We start from the raw sequence: 23,625 nt of genomic DNA, 5'->3' as shown, positions 1-23,625 counted from the left end.
TTTGAGGGTGTTGGCTACTTTCAGGTCTCTAAGTGTGAGAGCATTAATGTGTCTGGCTATCACATTGATGTCGTCCATTGTGGCAGTTCCGAAGAGTGATTTGGAAAACTTCCCAATGAATCCAAGAATAGCTCGTTTGGATCGTCCTTTAGATGGATGGGTGTCTAATGGAACGAGCTTGTTGATTTGCTGAATTGTCAAGTTCATCATCGTTGCCGTCCGAGTCTTGATAGAGTTCAGATTGGCCTGAACAAGGTTCACAATGTTACATGTCGCATTGTTTCGATGGCATCCTGTTGTGATTGGCAGATGCAGTGGTTTGGGTAATTCAATTTCATATGTATGAAGCCAATACTCATCTGCAAACTGTACCTTGACTGATGGGGTGTAGACTACGCCATAATTCATACGCTGAATGATATCGTCTGTAGCTTTCTCTCCAGAAACGGGATGCAAGAGAAGTCCAAATAGGATGCATCCAAAGAGGAACAAGAGTCCTGAGAAATAAGGAAATCACAGTTAGATGGGAATAAGTCTGGGGGTGAGAAGTGTAAGACGTCTCTTACATATCCCTAGCACTTTGTAGACACATATTTACTATGCAAATTGTTGAGGCTTATTCTCATCATTGTGTTAGAAGGGTGATAGGAAAGACATGAAAGAGAAGAGGTTACCAAGGTGGAGAATTGAATATTGCTACATCTGATACTGTATGTATGAACATATTTAAGAGGCAGCCTTGAAGAAACGTGGCTTCTTCTTACGTCCTGTGGCAGTCGTGGTGGCATGGAATCTATCCAACATGTGCTTGGGAATGTTTTCAGCAGGTTCCCATGTAGTTGGGCAGGAGTCTTTCCATTTGACTCTGTACATTTTCATGCCATTTCGCCAGCGGTACCGCATGATTTTCTCTACAGGATAGAGGGTGTCATCCTTGTTTGGATGTGGGTTTGAGGATGACTGTGGTTGAGAAGACGGTAGAGCTGTGTGGTTTTGGGTTGGAACCTGTGGAGGATTGTTGATCCTTGGTAGTGGTGCAGTTGGTTGCTGTAGGATTGGATCTGGGTCTTGGGTGGGTTGACGGTGATGCAAATGTTTGATTCGGTTTGCATGGACCAATGATTTGTGGTCCTTAAGGGTCTGGCCATGACGAAGTTTATAAGTATGATTGGGTCCTAGTTTAGTGATGTACCATGGACCAATCCACTTTTGTGTCAGCTTTGGACTGTGACCTTTCTGCACCTTAGGGTTGTACAGCAGAACTGTGTCCCCAACCTGAAATGAGGGTTGTGCTGCTTGCTGGTCATGTCTTGCTTTGTATTGCTGCTGTGTAGCCTCTGTACTGTCTTGAGAGAGTTCTTTGGCAGCTTTCAGCTTATCCATGATTTGTTGAAGGTGATGAGCAGCGTTCTTTGGAAGGTTATCTTTTGGCAACAGGCTGGTGTCAATAGGAAGAAGCATGTCACGACCAAAGAGAAGATAGTGAGGTGAAAATCCAGTACTTTGGCATGGCATGCTCCGGAGTGACATCATGATGTATGGTATAAGAACATCCCAGTCATCTTGCTTCTGGTTGGTATAGGCTCTGAGTGCTTGCTCGATGACACTGTTGCGTCGTTCACAAATTCCATTTGTTTGTGGATGGTAGGAGGATGTGGTAACATGCTTGACTTCTAGCATCTCACAGAGTGCATTAACAAGCTTTGACGTGAATTGTCGTCCACGATCCGTTAGTAGGGTTCTTGGGGCACCGTACCTGCAGAAAACTTCTGTGAAGAGGAGATGTGCCACTTCTGAAGCTTCTTGGGTTTTCATTGGGAAAGCTTCAGTCCATCGTGTCGTGGAATCTATTGCCAATAAGATATACTTATTTCCCTTTTCGGACTTTGGAAGAGGTCCAAGGATGTCGACGTGAAGTCTTTGAAAGGTATCCTCAATTGGCATGGGTACCATTGGGGCTGGTCTAAGATGCTTAAGAGGCTTTGATCTTTGGCATACTTCATGTCTGGATGTATTTGTTGATGTCTTCATACATACCTGGCCAGTAGTACTTGCGCTGAATTGCCTGCAGTGTGGCATCCCGACCAAAATGGCATCCTCCTGCCTTTGAGTCATGATACGCTTTTAAAAGAGAGGGTCTGTCAACTTTGGGGACTGCGAGCTGTGTGATGACTGGATGACGATTGGGTTTGGAACCCCTGAATTTCATCTTGTAGAAGTGGTAGAGAGTTCCATCTCTGATGTCATATTCCATCGCTCTGCCCATGAGTCCTCTGATCTGTGGCTCTGTATATGTTGCTGGAATTTCTTGTTTTTCCTTGTAGTTGAAGATGTCTACAAAATCTGTGCATTGCCTTTGACGATCGCTTACTTCTGTGATTTGAGGTACATCAATGGAAGCAAGGACAGGAGTGTCTTTGGAATAGTCAAATTTGACCTGTAATGGCTCACTTGGTTCCATGATGTCTGGCGTTGAGGGACTGACAACTGGCATGACAGAGTTGTAGGCAGGTATGTCATCGGTGTCTGGCAGTTGTGCAGGTGTTGGATAAGGTCGTCTAGACAGGGCATCTGCATTTTCATTTTTCTTACCTGCTCGATGTGCAATATCAAAGGTGTATCCTTGGAGTTTGTAAGCCCAACGAGAAAGTCTACCAGACACATTGTGTTTACAAGTTTGGATGTAAGTTAATGCCTTATGATCTGTGTAGATTTTGAATTTACGATGTGCCAGATAAACATGAAATGTTCTTATGCCCTCTAAGACTGCAAGACCTTCCTGGTCAGTTATTGACCATTTCTTTTCAAATGGATGAAGAGATCGTCCTGCATAAGATATGACATGTTCACGCCCAGCATCGTCAAGTTGACCAAGAATGTATCCTATAGCTTCTGAGGAGGCATCAGTTGTTAAGATAAATGGCTTATCAAAATTAGGATACACTAGAACTGGTGATGTAGTTAAGGCAGTTTTGAGAGAACTGAATGAATGCTCACATTGAGGAGTCCATTCAAAGTTTGATTCTTTTTGCAAGAGTTTATTTAATGGTGAAGCAATTTTTGAAAAGTTTTTGATAAATTTCCGATAATAACCTGCAAGACCCAAGAATTGTCGAATATTTTGTTGTGATTTTGGCTGAGGAAATGACACAATTGCATCGATTTTGAGAGGGTCTGCTTTTATACCTTCCCTGGTAAAAATGTGGCCTAAATAAACAACTTCCTTTGCTGCAAATCTACATTTACTTGGCTTGAGAGTGAGACCTGCTTCCTGAAGTTTTTGAAAGACAGATCTGAGATGGCCTAAATGTTCATCAAATGTTTTGCTGAAGACAATGATATCATCAACATAGATTAGCACAATTTTCCAATTTAACTTTGCTAAGGCTTTTTGCAATGGTGGCTTGAAATGCCATTGGAGCATTCTTTAAACCAAAGGGAGCCTGTTCCACTCAAAAATACCTTCTTGACATATGAATGCAGACTTATGTTTTGTTGTAGGATCCAGTGGTATTTGCCAAAGCCACTGGCACAATCTAGCACTGAAAAGAATTTTGCTTGGGCATGAGCTACTGTGTCGACAACATCGTCAAAGCGTGGGATCGGAAAAAAATTCTGACCGTGTGACTGCATTGAGCTTCCTGTAATCTATGGCAAATCTGAAAGTACCGTCTTTCTTTCTTACCATGACAACAGGTGACCTCCAGTCAGATTGGCTTGGTTCAATAAATCCAGCATCCAGCATTTCCTGAACTTGTTTGGCTGTCTCGTTGCGGACGTGCACGGACTGTCTGTAGAATGGCATCCGAACAGGAGGTGCATCACCGGTATCAATTTTATGGTGATGCAAATTTGTCTTGCCAAGCTCAGTCCAGTCTTTAGCAAAGACTGAACGATGTGACTTGAGGAAATACTGAAGTTTAACCTTTTGATCTGAATTTAAATCCGATTCAGTGAGATCAAATGACAGATCAGAAGTGTCACTTGCTTCTGAAGATGCAGTGGTATCAGGACATGAATGGGAGGTGTCATCCAATGTATGTACCTGATCTATGTTCAGGTGGGATGCAATAGCTAGCACTTTTCTTGGAGGAATAGAAATTGGGTTATCTGTACAGTTGAAGATTCTCATGGTTGACTTGTTACCTCTGGTTTCTATTAGGCACTTGGCACCGAGGAGGTTGATCTTGGAAAGTTGGGCTACTGGTTCCAATAATAGCACTTGATTGTTCATAACATGTGAGAGTGTTACAGGGATATTACCTTCAGTGTTTGGAGGGATTACCTGATACCTGGTGTTTCTGGCTACACCCGAGGTTGTTTCAACTAAACTAACATGAATTTCACCGTCATAAAATTGAACTAAACGACGAGTACCATCAATGATGACCTTGTGGTTTGTGATAAAGTCCATGCCAAGGATTAGTGAATAGTGCAAATGTGCAAAACATGAAATGTGTGCTCAATAATGAGGTGTCCTACAGAGATTGGTAATTTGATACATCCTAAAACAGGGACATGATCACCACCTACACCTATAATTTGGCTATGTGCAGATTTTTGAAGATTGGCCAAGGAAATGCCTGCTTTTTGGAGAACTTTCTTGGTGACACATGATATAGCTGCACCCGTATCAACTAAAGCACTTTGTTTGGTTTTGCTGATATCAACATTTATGGTGTTCTTGATTAAAGGGATCTGTAAACTAATGATTTCAGGGACTAATGAATCAACTGAGTTTGGGGAATTTTGATATTGAGATTTGGGAATAGTAAAACATTTTTGTTCTGTTTGAGTGGTGATTGAAATGGCACTTTCTGTTTTGGAGTTTTAAACTCCTTGGCTTTACTTTGGTACCTGGCCTTACGAGAAGACACAGGTGCCTTATCCTATCTTTGACCTCGTATGCAAGCCTCACTGGCGTGACCAGGGTAACCATCATAATTACAAACTGTACAAATATGATTTTTGTATGGGCAAACACTACGAGAAGGGCACCAACCTTTACATCCTCTGCATCTCTGGTGTCCTTGGGACTTTTGCCATTGTGGTGAGGGTTGCTGTTGGCGTTGCCTAGGATGTTGGTTGGGCCACTGTTGTTGGTTGTAACCTTGGTGTCGAGGTCTGTGCTGTCGGGTTTGTTGCCTGTGGGGATGCTGTTGTTGGTCAAATGCCTGGGCCTGTGGGTGTCGAGGATATGCTGCTGCTTGCATGACTGGGGCTTGTTTCTCTGCCAGTAATTGTTTTAGCAAGGCCTCGATAGAAGATTCTGTTGTGGAGCTGGCTTGGACTGTTGGTGCTGCAAAATTGAGGTCTTCAGCGAGTTGTCCAAACCTCCGAATGTCCATTAGAGTCTTGGGCTCACGATTGCCCACAGTTTGCTGTATGGTTGATTTAAGTCCTTTCAGAGCAATCTTGACCTTGATTGATCAGGAATGTCTTGCCCTGCTGCGATGGACTGGAATCTATCCATATAGTCTTGAACGCTCTCTGACTCCATTTGGGCTACAGAGTACAGAGCAGTATCAAAGGTTGCAGGTCCAAACCTTTCTCTCAGACACTCCAACTGGTCTTCTATGGGTGTGTCCACTGGAAGAGCTTGTGAGTTGAAGAACTTTTTGGCTTTGCCTTCCAAGAACATAGGCAGGTATTGTCTTTGTTGTTCTTCATTAAGTTTGTGTAGCTGGAAGGCATGTTTCAGGCGGTCAATAAACAGGTTGACGTTGTCCTCACCATCAAACCTGTCAACTCCCAGGTGTTTGATCTTGAAGGCCATTGTGGGTGAAACTTGTGGAACAGTTGGCGGGGGAGTTGTGGGTCTGATGGTTGCTGTTGGCTCTCTGGGTGGAGGTTGTGGAACAGCTAGTGGTGGTGTACTGGGCCTGACTTGACCTTGTTCAATTTGGGAGCTGCTCCAGGAGTCCGTGAGGCATTGAAGGACGGCGTTGTTCCTTTCTGTTTTGGCATGTGAGAGGTTTTTAGGGAAACCTTTTTTCCACCATTTGTTACCCGGCTCGTTATGGGATAACAAGTTTAAATCCTTAAAATAGAATGTAGAATTCCGTAAGTCAAAGATCAGTCAGGGAGATGTTTCATCATTTATTGTGAGGTCAAGTGTGTTATTCATAAATACATATGCATAAAAGATATTCAAACAATAATCTAATATACACATTTTGATGGGGAATTAGCATCTCAAACGGTAGAGCTTGTGTGTATAACAGATATAATATTTCTTCTTTCAACCTAACTTCATATAATAATCATAATACAAAATCATTCATACAAATCATTTTAACACAAATCACAATTATACCTCAGCTGTCGTCATATAAAACATATATAAATGATATATGCCACTGAACCAATTTGTTCACTATTAGCATATTAGTGATGTAAAGTACATCTAATGTGTCCATACATGAGTCCAATACAGGCACAACTAATCCATGACAGCACATCTAGTTCACTTACATATTCAATTAACGACTGAGATATATGCATGTCAATGTCCATGCAAAATAAAACATACACATGATATTGCCACTAAAACATATACATGATATTGCCACTTTCTATTCATAAAATACATTCCAGTCATGACATTATCTGACAGAATTCGTAAAGTTGTACCCAAGAACTTACCTTAAAATAGAATGTAGAATTCCGTAAGTCAATGATCAGTCAAGGAGATGTTTCATCATTTATTGTGAGGTCAAGTGTGCCGATCGGAAATCACTGACCTCTTTTTATAGCCGAAAACATCACTGATCAATGTTGGAATTCTTTATGATTGGCCAAAACATATAATACGGTAATTACGATTTTGGTTGGTTGACATAGATCAAACAGTTACTGATTGGACAAGCCGAAACGAGTTTTGAAGGGTAGTCACGTGACCGTGACAGGATAATTGCATCAGTTTAATTACGGTTTGTTTTACAACCCTTGTCGGGATTAGTTTTTATAGCTGGCGCCACATGACCGTGTCACAATAGTAATTGGCGTCAATTAGGTCAGATTTATTGCAGTTTGTTTCTACAGTTGTTCGCCTGGACATCTGCACGGTGGTCATTAAGACATTTACTGGTGCAATAAACAATGGATTAAGTTTTAAGTTGACACTTTCAATGGTATATGGCTTATGTTAATTATCTTTGCGAAGTGCGTTACATCAGCTGGAGCCATGACATGAAGTGACGTTTCAATATTACAACTCTTCAAAATGAAAGTGAAATTTGTGGCAAATATATATAAAATACATACATTCAGAAAAATATACAAATATGAAGAATATAATGATAAATTGTGCACTGTCACAATACCCTCGGTGACAACAAGCTTTTGTCCTCAAAAGCAAAAACAAATGAGGTTCAAAGAATGCAAAACATGTGACAATGAATGTTTACACTAATCAGTGGTTGGTGCCCTTGTTTGCCCTTCTAACTTTAAAAATAACTGTGGTCATTTGTCATCTATATATGACTGTTGTAGGGGTGAAGAATATTGTACAGACCATGATGGGATATAAAAATAGTAGCAGAATAAGGATGTTTTAAAATTGTACGAATGCGTCTGGCTTTAAGGCAGTTCACGCGGAATTTGTTTGGGATATTGATAGGTTGGCACGAATATTTATTTTTAATTGTAAGTCCTGGCCATTGAATATGAACAGTAGGAAAGATATAACCATCTACATAAATATCATACGTCGTAGTTAGCAAGGTAGCATCCCAGTTGGATGGACATGTACTTAAACTAAGTATGGGGAGGAGTTCACATTGAAATCCTGTTGTAAACTCAAGTGAGATTAAGGTACAGTGTGCCTTCTTGACTTGAGATGGTATACGATTACAATAAGCAACATTATGATAATGACGTGAAGCATTATGGGAAGATTGTCCAGGAATGTTGATGTTACCATAGATAGACTTATTGTGGGGTAGGGTAGTTGGGTTGTGATACTCAAATGAGGGTTGTTCTGATTTAACCAAAGAAGGTTGTGAAACCAAACAAAGAGTGGCAGCTAGTGTTCTATACTTGAAGAAGAGCCAAACAAATGCTGTTGACAATACAATAGATATACTATATGATCCAAGAGTAAACCAAAAGTTGAAATCAAAAGTTGATTGTGGAACACTTATTTGTCCCGCAAGAAGAGAATCAGTTAAAGTTTTATATACGTTTTCATCATTTTTGACACTTTTCACCATTCGTGTTAAGCTTAAGTGATCATGCTGATCTTTAGCAATAATTTCGTTAAACTGATGACTGTAGATTTTGAATTGAGGAATATGAACTTTGACAGGCTTGGCAAATAACGTGTCACCAAGAATGTTATTTATAGAATCATCGTCAAAGAAATGTTGAATTAATGCCAAATTAACTGTATGGGAATATGTTACTTTGGAGTCCGTTTTGTTTTGACATTTACCAAGATGTGATGTAATAAGAAGATTTTCAGTTTTGATAGTACACAGGCATGGTATATTAACTACACACATAGAACAACCTTTGACATAACTGGAGCCGTCAGGGCAATGAAGTGTGAGAAATGGTGTGTTATAAACAAGAATAGAGTGAGGTGTTAGTGGGATTAGCATAGACTTTTTGGTATCTGGAAGAAATCTAAAGTTGCAGAGTTTCTTGATGTTAGTTTTGTCATTATTAAAATGGCAATTTCACACAATGGTTTAGACATTGCAAAGAGGGTTGGCTTGAATGGACAGTGTAATGTCTCGTGACCATAGCATTGTGTAAGAAGGGTTTCTGATAACATTGTAAAATATTTCTCACTTGTAGAGATTGCTACATGTGGCGCAAAGTCTAATAGCTGTGTGGCTTGTTTGGAAGTTGCATTGATTGGGACAGGGTATGAATTAATATGAAAAAGTTTAAAAGTATAATGTGATGAAGCAACAGGAAATTTGATAGTAAGATAGAGTTTGTCGGATTTGGTGCGAGCAAACATAAAATTTCCATGTTCATAATAGAAATTAGGGTTCTTTTCCAACAGAGAAAATCCAACATATTCCTTTGTAGGAGCTTCTGAATGTGGTGACAAGTTGTAGTGAGCAAATCGGGACTAATCAGGAGGGGCGATAACTTACCACTTACCAAAGATTGAATTCCGAGTTTGAATTCTTGTAAATTGTGTTCAATGAGTGAAGCCTGTTGAATTTGGTGAGTTAAAACTGATGTTAATGAACTAAACGCTTCCCTTAATGTGTTAAATGAATGTGTGATGCTCATAGTTGCTTGTCTAATAGCTTCATGGTTCAACTTGATTCCACTGAGAGCATTGTTAAACCTGTGATCCATTGCTGTCATATATGACGAAAAGTGAGTAGAGAATCTTTGAGGGTGTTGGCTACTTTCAGGTCTCTAAGTGTGAGAGCATTAATGTGTCTGGCTATCACATTGATGTCGTCCATTGTGGCAGTTCCGAAGAGTGATTTGGAAAACTTCCCAATGAATCCAAGAATAGCTCGTTTGGATCGTCCTTTAGATGGATGGGTGTCTAATGGAACGAGCTTGTTGATTTGCTGAATTGTCAAGTTCATCATCGTTGCCGTCCGAGTCTTGATAGAGTTCAGATTGGCCTGAACAAGGTTCACAATGTTACATGTCGCATTGTTTCGATGGCATCCTGTTGTGATTGGCAGATGCAGTGGTTTGGGTAATTCAATTTCATATGTATGAAGCCAATACTCATCTGCAAACTGTACCTTGACTGATGGGGTGTAGACTACGCCATAATTCATACGCTGAATGATATCGTCTGTAGCTTTCTCTCCAGAAACGGGATGCAAGAGAAGTCCAAATAGGATGCATCCAAAGAGGAACAAGAGTCCTGAGAAATAAGGAAATCACAGTTAGATGGGAATAAGTCTGGGGTGAGAAGTGTAAGACGTCTCTTACATATCCCTAGCACTTTGTAGACACATATTTACTATGCAAATTGTTGAGGCTTATTCTCATCATTGTGTTAGAAGGGTGATAGGAAAGACATGAAAGAGAAGAGAGGTTACCAAGGTGGAGAATTGAATATTGCTACATCTGATACTGTATGTATGAACATATTTAAGAGGCAGCCTTGAAGAAACGTGGCTTCTTCTTACGTCCTGTGGCAGTCGTGGTGGCATGGAATCTATCCAACATGTGCTTGGGAATGTTTTCAGCAGGTTCCCATGTAGTTGGGCAGGAGTCTTTCCATTTGACTCTGTACATTTTCATGCCATTTCGCCAGCGGTACCGCATGATTTTCTACAGGATAGAGGGTGTCATCCTTGTTTGGATGTGGGTTTGAGGATGACTGTGGTTGAGAAGACGGTAGAGCTGTGTGGTTTTGGGTTGGAACCTGTGGAGGATTGTTGATCCTTGGTAGTGGTGCAGTTGGTTGCTGTAGGATTGGATCTGGGTCTTGGGTGGGTTGACGGTGATGCAAATGTTTGATTCGGTTTGCATGGACCAATGATTTGTGGTCCTTAAGGGTCTGGCCATGACGAAGTTTATAAGTATGATTGGGTCCTAGTTTAGTGATGTACCATGGACCAATCCACTTTTGTGTCAGCTTTGGACTGTGACCTTTCTGCACCTTAGGGTTGTACAGCAGAACTGTGTCCCCAACCTGAAATGAGGGTTGTGCTGCTTGCTGGTCATGTCTTGCTTTGTATTGCTGCTGTGTAGCCTCTGTACTGTCTTGAGAGAGTTCTTTGGCAGCTTTCAGCTTATCCATGATTTGTTGAAGGTGATGAGCAGCGTTCTTTGGAAGGTTATCTTTGGCAACAGGCTGGTGTCAATAGGAAGAAGCATGTCACGACCAAAGAGAAGATAGTGAGGTGAAAATCCAGTACTTTGGCATGGCATGCTCCGGAGTGACATCATGATGTATGGTATAAGAACATCCCAGTCATCTTGCTTCTGGTTGGTATAGGCTCTGAGTGCTTGCTCGATGACACTGTTGCGTCGTTCACAAATTCCATTTGTTTGTGGATGGTAGGAGGATGTGGTAACATGCTTGACTTCTAGCATCTCACAGAGTGCATTAACAAGCTTTGACGTGAATTGTCGTCCACGATCCGTTAGTAGGGTTCTTGGGGCACCGTACCTGCAGAAAACTTCTGTGAAGAGGAGATGTGCCACTTCTGAAGCTTCTTGGGTTTTCATTGGGAAAGCTTCAGTCCATCGTGTCGTGGAATCTATTGCCAATAAGATATACTTATTTCCCTTTTCGGACTTTGGAAGAGGTCCAAGGATGTCGACGTGAAGTCTTTGAAAGGTATCCTCAATTGGCATGGGTACCATTGGGGCTGGTCTAAGATGCTTAGGAGGCTTTGATCTTTGGCATACTTCACATGTCTGGATGTATTTGTTGATGTCTTCATACATACCTGGCCAGTAGTACTTGCGCTGAATTGCCTGCAGTGTGGCATCCCGACCAAAATGGCATCCTCCTGCCTTTGAGTCATGATACGCTTTTAAAAGAGAGGGTCTGTCAACTTTGGGGACTGCGAGCTGTGTGATGACTGGATGACGATTGGGTTTGGAACCCTGAATTTCATCTTGTAGAAGTGGTAGAGAGTTCCATCTCTGATGTCATATTCCATCGCTCTGCCCATGAGTCCTCTGATCTGTGGCTCTGTATATGTTGCTGGAATTTCTTGTTTTTCCTTGTAGTTGAAGATGTCTACAAAATCTGTGCATTGCCTTTGACGATCGCTTACTTCTGTGATTTGAGGTACATCAATGGAAGCAAGGACAGGAGTGTCTTTGGAATAGTCAAATTTGACCTGTAATGGCTCACTTGGTTCCATGATGTCTGGCGTTGAGGGACTGACAACTGGCATGACAGAGTTGTAGGCAGGTATGTCATCGGTGTCTGGCAGTTGTGCAGGTGTTGGATAAGGTCGTCTAGACAGGGCATCTGCATTTTCATTTTTCTTACCTGCTCGATGTGCAATATCAAAGGTGTATCCTTGGAGTTTGTAAGCCCAACGAGAAAGTCTACCAGACACATTGTGTTTACAAGTTTGGATGTAAGTTAATGCCTTATGATCTGTGTAGATTTTGAATTTACGATGTGCCAGATAAACATGAAATGTTCTTATGCCCTCTAAGACTGCAAGACCTTCCTGGTCAGTTATTGACCATTTCTTTTCAAATGGATGAAGAGATCGTCCTGCATAAGATATGACATGTTCACGCCCAGCATCGTCAAGTTGACCAAGAATGTATCCTATAGCTTCTGAGGAGGCATCAGTTGTTAAGATAAATGGCTTATCAAAATTAGGATACACTAGAACTGGTGATGTAGTTAAGGCAGTTTTGAGAGAACTGAATGAATGCTCACATTGAGGAGTCCATTCAAAGTTTGATTCTTTTTGCAAGAGTTTATTTAATGGTGAAGCAATTTTTGAAAAGTTTTTGATAAATTTCCGATAATAACCTGCAAGACCCAAGAATTGTCGAATATTTTGTTGTGATTTTGGCTGAGGAAATGACACAATTGCATCGATTTTGAGAGGGTCTGCTTTTATACCTTCCCTGGTAAAAATGTGGCCTAAATAAACAACTTCCTTTGCTGCAAATCTACATTTACTTGGCTTGAGAGTGAGACCTGCTTCCTGAAGTTTTTGAAAGACAGATCTGAGATGGCCTAAATGTTCATCAAATGTTTTGCTGAAGACAATGATATCATCAACATAGATTAGCACAATTTTCCAATTTAACTTTGCTAAGGCTTTTGCAATGGTGGCTTGAAATGCCATTGGAGCATTCTTTAAACCAAAAGGGAGCCTGTTCCACTCAAAAATACCTTCTTGACATATGAATGCAGACTTATGTTTTGTTGTAGGATCCAGTGGTATTTGCCAAAAGCCACTGGCACAATCTAGCACTGAAAAGAATTTTGCTTGGGCATGAGCTACTGTGTCGACAACATCGTCAAAGCGTGGGATCGGAAAAAAATTCTGACCGTGTGACTGCATTGAGCTTCCTGTAATCTATGGCAAATCTGAAAGTACCGTCTTTCTTTCTTACCATGACAACAGGTGACCTCCAGTCAGATTGGCTTGGTTCAATAAATCCAGCATCCAGCATTTCCTGAACTTGTTTGGCTGTCTCGTTGCGGACGTGCACGGACTGTCTGTAGAATGGCATCCGAACAGGAGGTGCATCACCGGTATCAATTTTATGGTGATGCAAATTTGTCTTGCCAAGCTCAGTCCAGTCTTTAGCAAAGACTGAACGATGTGACTTGAGGAAATACTGAAGTTTAACCTTTTGATCTGAATTTAAATCCGATTCAGTGAGATCAAATGACAGATCAGAAGTGTCACTTGCTTCTGAAGATGCAGTGGTATCAGGACATGAATGGGAGGTGTCATCCAATGTATGTACCTGATCTATGTTCAGGTGGGATGCAATAGCTAGCACTTTTCTTGGAGGAATAGAAATTGGGTTATCTGTACAGTTGAAGATTCTCATGGTTGACTTGTTACCTCTGGTTTCTATTAGGCACTTGGCACCGAGGAGGTTGATCTTGGAAAGTTGGGCTACTGGTTCCAATAATAGCACTTGATTGTTCATAACATGTGAGAGTGTTACAGGGATATTACCTTCAGTGTTTGGAGGGATTACCTGATACCTGGTGTTTCTGGCTACACCCGAGGTTGTTTCAACTAAACTAACATGAATTTCACCGTCATAAAATTGAACTAAACGACGAGTACCATCAATGATGACCTTGTGGTTTGTGATAAAGTCCATGCCAAGGATTAGTGAATAGTGCAAATGTGCAAAAACATGAAATGTGTGCTCAATAATGAGGTGTCCTACAGAGATTGGTAATTTGATACATCCTAAAACAGGGACATGATCACCACCTACACCTATAATTTGGCTATGTGCAGATTTTTGAAGATTGGCCAAGGAAATGCCTGCTTTTTGGAGAACTTTCTTGGTGACACATGATATAGCTGCACCCGTATCAACTAAAGCACTTTGTTTGGTTTTGCTGATATCAACATTTATGGTGTTCTTGATTAAAGGGATCTGTAAACTAATGATTTCAGGGACTAATGAATCAACTGAGTTTGGGGAATTTTGATATTGAGATTTGGGAATAGTAAAACATTTTTGTTCTGTTTGAGTGGTGATTGAAATGGCACTTTCTGTTTTGGAGTTTTTAAACTCCTTGGCTTTACTTTGGTACCTGGCCTTACGAGAAGACACAGGTGCCTTATCCTATCTTTGACCTCGTATGCAAGCCTCACTGGCGTGACCAGGGTAACCATCATAATTACAAACTGTACAAATATGATTTTTGTATGGGCAAACACTACGAGAAGGGCACCAACCTTTACATCCTCTGCATCTCTGGTGTCCTTGGGACTTTTGCCATTGTGGTGAGGGTTGCTGTTGGCGTTGCCTAGGATGTTGGTTGGGCCACTGTTGTTGGTTGTAACCTTGGTGTCGAGGTCTGTGCTGTCGGGTTTGTTGCCTGTGGGGATGCTGTTGTTGGTCAAATGCCTGGGCCTGTGGGTGTCGAGGATATGCTGCTGCTTGCATGACTGGGGCTTGTTTCTCTGCCAGTAATTGTTTTAGCAAGGCCTCGATAGAAGATTCTGTTGTGGAGCTGGCTTGGACTGTTGGTGCTGCAAAATTGAGGTCTTCAGCGAGTTGTCCAAACCTCCGAATGTCCATTAGAGTCTTGGGCTCACGATTGCCCACAGTTTGCTGTATGGTTGATTTAAGTCCTTTCAGAGCAATCTTGACCTTGATTGGATCAGGAATGTCTTGCCCTGCTGCGATGGACTGGAATCTATCCATATAGTCTTGAACGCTCTCTGACTCCATTTGGGCTACAGAGTACAGAGCAGTATCAAAGGTTGCAGGTCCAAACCTTTCTCTCAGACACTCCAACTGGTCTTCTATGGGTGTGTCCACTGGAAGAGCTTGTGAGTTGAAGAACTTTTTGGCTTTGCCTTCCAAGAACATAGGCAGGTATTGTCTTTGTTGTTCTTCATTAAGTTTGTGTAGCTGGAAGGCATGTTTCAGGCGGTCAATAAACAGGTTGACGTTGTCCTCACCATCAAACCTGTCAACTCCCAGGTGTTTGATCTTGAAGGCCATTGTGGGTGAAACTTGTGGAACAGTTGGCGGGGGAGTTGTGGGTCTGATGGTTGCTGTTGGCTCTCTGGGTGGAGGTTGTGGAACAGCTAGTGGTGGTGTACTGGGCCTGACTTGACCTTGTTCAATTTGGGAGCTGCTCCGGAGTCCGTAGGCATTGAAGGACGGCGTTGTTCCTTTCTGTTTTGGCATGTGAGAGGTTTTTAGGGAAACCCTTTTTCCACCATTTGTTACCCGGCTCGTTATGGGATAACAAGTTTAAATCCTTAAAATAGAATGTAGAATTCCGTAAGTCAAAGATCAGTCAGGGAGATGTTTCATCATTTATTGTGAGGTCAAGTGTGTTATTCATAAATACATATGCATAAAAGATATTCAAACAATAATCTAATATACACATTTTGATGGGGAATTAGCATCTCAAACGGTAGAGCTTGTGTGTATAACAGATATAATATTTCTTCTTTCAACCTAACTTCATATAATAATCATAATACAAAATCATTCATACAAATCATTTTAACACAAATCACAATTATACCTCAGCTGTCGTCATATAAAACATATATAAATGATATATGCCACTGAACCAATTTGTTCACTATTAGCATATTAGTGATGTAAAGTACATCTAATGTGTCCATACATGAGTCCAATACAGGCACAACTAATCCATGACAGCACATCTAGTTCACTTACATATTCAATTAACGACTGAGATATATGCATGTCAATGTCCATGCAAAATAAAACATACACATGATATTGCCACTAAAACATATACATGATATTGCCACTTTCTATTCATAAAATACATTCCAGTCATGACATTATCTGACAGAATTCGTAAAGTTGTACCCAAGAACTTACCTTAAAATAGAATGTAGAATTCCGTAAGTCAATGATCAGTCAAGGAGATGTTTCATCATTTATTGTGAGGTCAAGTGTGCCGATCGGAAATCACTGACCTCTTTTATAGCCGAAAACATCACTGATCAATGTTGGAATTCTTTGCGATTGGCCAAAACATATAATACGGTAATTACGATTTTGGTTGGTTGACATAGATCAAACAGTTACTGATTGGACAAGCCGAAACGAGTTTTGAAGGGTAGTCACGTGACCGTGACAGGATAATTGCATCAGTTTAATTACGGTTTGTTTTACAACCCTTGTCGGGATTAGTTTTTTATAGCTGGCGCCACATGACCGTGTCACAATAGTAATTGGCGTCAATTAGGTCAGATTTATTGCAGTTTGTTTCTACAGTTGTTCGCCTGGACATCTGCACGGTGGTCATTAAGACATTTACTGGTGCAATAAACAATGGATTAAGTTTTAAGTTGACACTTTCAATGGTATATGGCTTATGTTAATTATCTTTGCGAAGTGCGTTACATCAGCTGGAGCCATGACATGAAGTGACGTTTCAATATTACAACTCTTCAAAATGAAAGTGAAATTTGTGGCAAATATATATAAAATACATACATTCAGAAAAATATACAAATATGAAGAATATAATGATAAATTGTGCACTGTCACAGAGATATGGCCGGCAGAAGGCGGTAGCAGATGCCCCTCGTAGTGGGCGACCTCGAGCGACCACTGCGGCGCAGGATCGCTATATCCAGGTACATCACCTGCGTCACCGAACAGCTACGGTGACGAGTACCGCTAGACAAATACCCGGATTGAGGAGGCCTTCTGCACAGACCGTCAGAAACAGGTTGAGAGAGGCTGGTTTACGTGCCAGAATACCTTATTTTGGCCCTGTGCTTCGACAACAACATTGTCGACATCGAGTTCAATGGTGCACCAACGTTCAGGCCTGGAACCTACCGAATTGGCGTAGAATCTGGTTCAGTGATGAATCACGATTTCTATTGGAACGACGCGATGGAAGAATGCGGGTGTACAGACGTCGACGTGAACGTTTCCCCGATGTTTGCGTTCCCCAGGTGGACAGATTCGGCCGGGAAAGTGTTATGATGTGGGGAGCGATCACCTGCCGTAGGAGAAGTGATTTGATGATGATCCAGGGAAAGCTGACAGCTCAACGGTACTGTGACGAAATCCTACGCCCACACCTCCTTCCAATCATTGATCGCCAGAGGGAGTTGTTTCAACAGGACAATGCCAGGCCCCACACAGCACGTCACACTAGAGACTTCCTCCAGAACCACAGCATCAATGTGACTCCCCTGGCCCTCAAGATCACCGGACTTAAACCCGATCGAACATCTGTGGGATGCCCTGGACAGACGGGTGCGACGCCGTAACCCTCAGCCCCAGACACTTCAGCAACTCGCACAGGCACTACAGGCAGAGTGGGCTGCGATTGGGTAACACGAGATTCTGAGACTTATTCGTTCGATGCCGAGGCGATGCCGTGCAGTTCTGGATGCCCACGGTGGTCACACAAGGTATTGACTTCAGCGCCACCACACGTCTCCATGTGACACTCAAACTGACTTTCCTCGAGTTGGTGCCAAAGACGGATAAGTCTGCATTCCCAGTGTGCAATTTCGCTATATTTCATTGACTCATAAATCCTACAAGATGTTTCAAAATAAACATAAAAATACAGTTGAAATTCCTATATGCGTTTCTTTTTTGGGAGAGTATATAATCGATATAAAATCTCCTACTGTCCTCTGTATCATGTCTTTTCGCAAATATCTTTTGAGGTTTTGATATGTACAAATGTAAAGTGGGGTGGGGTTGGTGTGGGTTTCTAACGGGTATATCAAATCAAATCAAATTAGACATTTGTATACCGCTACATATCCAGAGTCCTGCTAATGTGCGCTTAGTCCAATGCTCGTTTGAAGAGGATGGTTTTGCGACAAGATCGGAAACTGTTGATATTTTCCGATTTTCTGACATTTTCAGGGAATCAATTCCAGAGTACAGCACCCGGTCTGCTAATGATCTGTCTCCGTATGTTGTGGTTCGGACAAATGGAATAGCCTAACTGACTAGCAATAAAATGCATCACAAATTAATCTTCAGGAAACAAAATATGCAAGAAACATTTTTGTATGTTTGAGATTGGTAGAGGTCGGCTAGAATCAAACTTAGATATTAAATTGCACAAAAAGGCAATTTGAAACTACAATCGCTTGTTCAAATGACTCGAGAAAGAAATGATGGATTTTGTTCAAATTTGGTACCAAGGTTTATTGACAAGATTTACCGACACCACTTGAATTTAGTGACCTTGAGGTCATTTTAAAGGTCACAGCGAAGGTGTAACAGTTTTGCAAATGGCAAGCTTGGTAGCCGCCAACTTAGGAAAGAATTAATAGATTTTGATCCAATTTTATATCAAGGTGTATTGGCGGGAATCCCCCTACACCAATTGAAACAAAATAGGCAAAAAACATGTTGTATGTTGGTAAAAGTCAAACTTAGATATTAAACTGCACAAAAAAGCAATTTTAAACTATAATCGCTTGTTCAAGTGACTCCCCCTTAATGTTTAGTGAAAGGTCTTGTTTTGGAGACACTACCCATCCCCTTTCAGTTGACGTCATCATAAGGACATAACTCATCCTAAAGTTTTCACTTATTCATACATGATGTCAAGGGTTCAAACTAAATACTGAATGGTCACACAAGTGTCAGCTCTCAATATGTTGTATATCTGGACACAATGTTTTTGAAAATTTAAAATGAGGGTGTCCTAAAAAAACCAGTTCCCGTCTAAATGTAAATCAAGCAATCCAAATCTTTGAATGTTGATGATGACGGCAAGTCGTCCAATACTATGCTGAACATATTTTATATGATATAATCTGAGGTTATACCATTATCCAAAAGATAGCGCAATAGTGCAGTTGTAAGGCGTCTGCCTATCACGCCGAAGGCCCGGTTTCGAGGAGGCACCGAGGTTCGGTTCCCGAGATGGGCACATTTGCGTAGTATCCTTGGACAAGATACTTAAATCTACACTGTCACCCAGCTGTTAAATGGGTACCAGTGAGTATGTGCTGGCAATGTGAGTGTTTAGTTCATTGCGCCTAACAGGCAGCGTGGCTGTACAGTCCCCAGGGAGTTGAAAAGGTATCGGAAACTACGATAGTGTCCTATGATCGGGGATAGTAATGTACGTAGCGCCGTGAGCAGGCAATGTGCCTGGATGTGAGCGCCATATAAGCGGACTATTACTATTACTAGATACCAAATGGGAGATCGTTTTCCATTTTCTGCAAATTTGCAAGAAACATAATACCCCAATGTTGTGATGACTAATATCTCGTTAACCACATTACCCACATGAAATTTTGGATATCACTTTGCTAATGATTCCTTCAAAATACACTGGAAGCTTTTTTCAAACATTTGACATCGAGAATATAGTTAGTTTGACTACTTTTTCAACGCCCCTCGTAAAATACTTAAAAGAAAAGAGAACGTCCAAGGAAAGAAGCATTTCGATCTCTGAATACTTCTGAGCTATTTAAGTACACAAAGCAAAGGAATAGAGTAAATAATCTAAAGAGAATAGCCAAGGGAAACGTTTAATCTATTTTTGATAACTATTTATCTCCTCAGTCTACTCAATCAGGTGGTTACTACTTCATCGGGACCCATTCCCCTTTGGATAAAGCTCAAACATTAAATGAATATTTTGTATCTGTTTCAAATGTTACTGATGGCGGCAAGACTTTGCCTCCTGTTAGCCATCGCTGTGTTAACAGTATAACAAATGTCATTGTAACCGAAAAGGAGGTATCTGATAAGACCTTACCAGCAAACAAATCTAGTGGACCTGATGGCAATTACATGAGAGTGTTCAAACGAATTTGTACATCTATAGTAGTCCAGTAGCTAAAAGCAATTTTCAGTCCTAACCTTGCATTTTAGGTCCCACGGTGTTTTATTGCTGATTTTATAAGTTTAATATATGTAGATCATAAAACAGCTGGATGTCAACTTGGCACCCTTGAGGGTTTTGAATAAAACATGTTTTAAGATGCACCCTTGACATCTCAAGAGCCAGCAGAGGGCCATGTGGAGGCACAATAAGTTGTTGGGTAAGTAGCACAAAACGGAGTACTTCCTGTGAAGTCTGTTTACATTAGCTACTCAACTGTAACATCATCTGCCCAAATAATATGGCACAATGGTAAATCATTTTTGTTGTCCAACTGATTTATAACATGTACAACATTGTAAATCAGAGTAATTGTATGAAAGATATGTGATAAAAATATTTCAGATCAAAATGCAACTAGTGAAGCATCGTCTGCTAGGCTTAGTATCTGCATCAGTGGAAAGCTGCATTAAACTTCATCTGATGTTGAAAGCTATGAGAACAACTTATATATGCATTCATATATTCATGTTTGAAAACAATGTTTGAAGGTTTTCATAGAAGAAATGTCTCCATTCCCTTGAATTGATAGTTTGATGAAAACTCTCTGTACTACTTTCTGAACAACAAATCATACAGCCATTGGGCTGTATTGACTTTTCAAATATTTTTTTTCTCTAAACTGAATAACAACATTGATCTAAGTGATAGTATTGATTTGTAGATACTATTTTCCTGTGGACTACAGTCATGACAATGATTTACATCAACCTTAAATGAACCAGATTGTTTGGCAATATGTGCCCAGTAAGGTGCTATAACATAATATGATACTTCATAATTTTAATTAAAAGTAATTGATAACTGGTACAGTGTGAAGAGAATGATATTGTATATGTATTTGGTTTATAAATATTTTCAAACATTTGTCATAATTGTCATATACCTTTCAATATACCTTGTTCAACTACCCTTCAATATTTTATTTTTGCACATTTTAAGAGAAATAATATATCCTTTTGTTTCTTTAATTTCAGACAGGAGTTGAGGAATGTATATTTAAGATAGTTGGCTGCTGTAGTACCCCAAATCAGAAACTGACAACTAACTCGACGACACAGCATATCACATCTATTATTGATGCTAGCAAGATCCAACAGGATGACCTGCATTTAGAAAATGAACGAAATAGTATTCATTTTGAACAAAATGGATTATTCTACAACAAAAACTGTGTATCTACTTACACATCAAAGACACATCTTAAAAGACTTACAAAATCATGTTCAGAAATATGCCTGCTAGAACCACCCAAAAAGAGAAGCCGTCGTTCAGATTCAGCTGCTGACTTCAACTTTCTCGAACATTGTGTATTCTGTGGGAGACCATGTGAAATTGAGAAAGACTCTAGAAATCCTAGACGATGGAAGAGATCTATCCTTTGCAGAACTGCAGATGATGGCCAAAGATCCTTCAAGAATATAATTCTTGGCACATGTGACATACGTCAAGATAAGTGGGGAGATGAAGTTAGACTGAGAGTAGAAGGAGCCATAAGTGATCTTCATGCTGCAGAAGCAAGATACTATGACAACTGTCGTACAAATTTTATGGCCCCTAAATCTGTTCAATTAGCCATTTCAAAATTGAAAGAAACTGAGTCAAGCTCAGATGAAGCATTTGATTATGTGATAAGATCAATGAATGCTGATCGGAAGCAAATCAGAAACTCCACAGAAGTACACAACCAGTACCTAGAGAGTGGTGGGGTCAAGCTTTCAAAAAGACAGTTTATTGAAGAAATATCAAGGTGTTTTGCCGATGAACTGATTATTCTAAGAGGAAAAGTAATAGCAAGTATTCTTGTCTTCCGGTAGACTGCAACAGACACCCTTAAGGTGGTCCTTGATTAAACTGAAGATGATGATTTGACTTCTTCCATGAAGAAAATTTCCAAACAGGTACGACAAGAGACTAAAGAAATACCGCTTTCCAAAGAGGAATACACAAAAAGAATAGACTGCCAGATTGCAGGAGAGAGTTGTAATCCAACATTTCAAGAACTCTTGAGTTCTATCTCCAAGGTGAAGAACATGAGCTACCAGTCCTGATGATTTGTAATATGATTATTGGTCTACTAAAAAAGCAACCAACACCACTGCAGACATGTCTTGGAGTATTCATCAAAGGAAAAGATCTGATTCAAGAATTGAACAAGTTTGGTATTGTGTGCACCTATGATGAAGTTCTTCGATTCAAAAAGTCAGCAGCCCTTGCATCAAATGATGTCACATCTAGAGGATTAAGGTTGGAATCACCAAGAGAAACTCCCCTTGTACAAGTCATAGTCGACAACTTTGATGCCAACATTTCCAGCCAAAATGGACAAACACATGCTCTTGCAATGCTTCTAACTCAGACACTAGATGATGACAAGAACACTGGTGACAAAGATACATTTCGTCGGATAAAGAAAGTGGAAATGACACAGCAAGTGGATGATGAAATCACAGTTGAACGATATACAGTTCCCAAAAAGCCAAACATGCCTAAGGACTGCATCATGAAGACAGTGAAACCACTGAAAATATTTGCCATGCTGACAGTCTCGAGATCACGTGCAACTGTTAGGGATGTGGACTTCTTGTCTAAAGTTGTTCAAGATGCCTCCTGTCCAGAATGGAACGGCTATAATAGTGCACTGAACAGAAGGGAAGGTCACACAGTCAAGTCGAAAACAACATCAGTTTACACTCCTTTGGTAGACATGAAATCAGCTGACCCTGACACCATGTTAACTGCTATGAAAGAAGCTGACAAACTGACTAAACAAGTTGGACAAAATGTTGTTGTTATCACATGTGACCAACAACTTTACAGGGTGGCAGTTCACATAACATGGGTATACCCAGAAAGATTCAGTCTTTCTCTACGCCTAGGAGGAATGCACTTCCTTATGAACTTTATTGGAATATGTGTTGGTACACTGATGGCTGGAAGTGGACTGTCGGACATTCTTGAAAACTCTGTTGGAAGTGTAGCAAACATGATGTCAGGAAAGAGATATCCTCAAAATTTACGAGCCTTAAGAATTCTAGTTGAAGAACTATTACGGAACGTGCTAACAGAGGTATCCACGCCAGATGACTTATTTAGCATCTTGGAGGAAAGAGCAAAACAAGCCAGAACAACAAGACTGTGGCTCGATATGCTGATCAAGCCAGTTTTACTGATGCTACCGTTTGTCAGAGCTGAGAAAGAAGCAGATTGGCCACTCCATTTGCTTGCAGTTAAGTTGATGATGCCCTACTTCCTTGCTGCTGGACTTTAGAACTATGCACGTTATGGCCTGTACTATCTTAGAACAGCAGAAGATCTCAATCCAGAACTACTTGAGAAATTTCTGAAAGGGGAACAAGTCACGCGTCATACACCTGGGACTTGGAATGGGATATGGACAGACATGATGATTGAGACTACATTCATGAAATATGGAAAAGGGTCCAGATGGCATCATTGGCATCACCTTAAAGCCAAGTACTCTGAAGACATGGGCCTTGAGTCTTCATACTTGCAGTGTTTTGTCAAAAGATATCTCTGATATGACAACCATGGATAAATCAACAAGTCAAATTCACAAAGAAGAAATGAAAGGCCTAATCTCAGCAGAT

Source organism: Haliotis rubra, unplaced genomic scaffold (genome assembly GCF_003918875.1).
Source record: "Haliotis rubra isolate DU_JTF1 unplaced genomic scaffold, ASM391887v1 Scf323, whole genome shotgun sequence".
NCBI lineage: Eukaryota > Metazoa > Mollusca > Gastropoda > Lepetellida > Haliotidae > Haliotis > Haliotis rubra.
The sequence above is the reverse complement of the archived record's forward strand: the minus strand, read 5'-3'. Positions refer to the sequence as shown.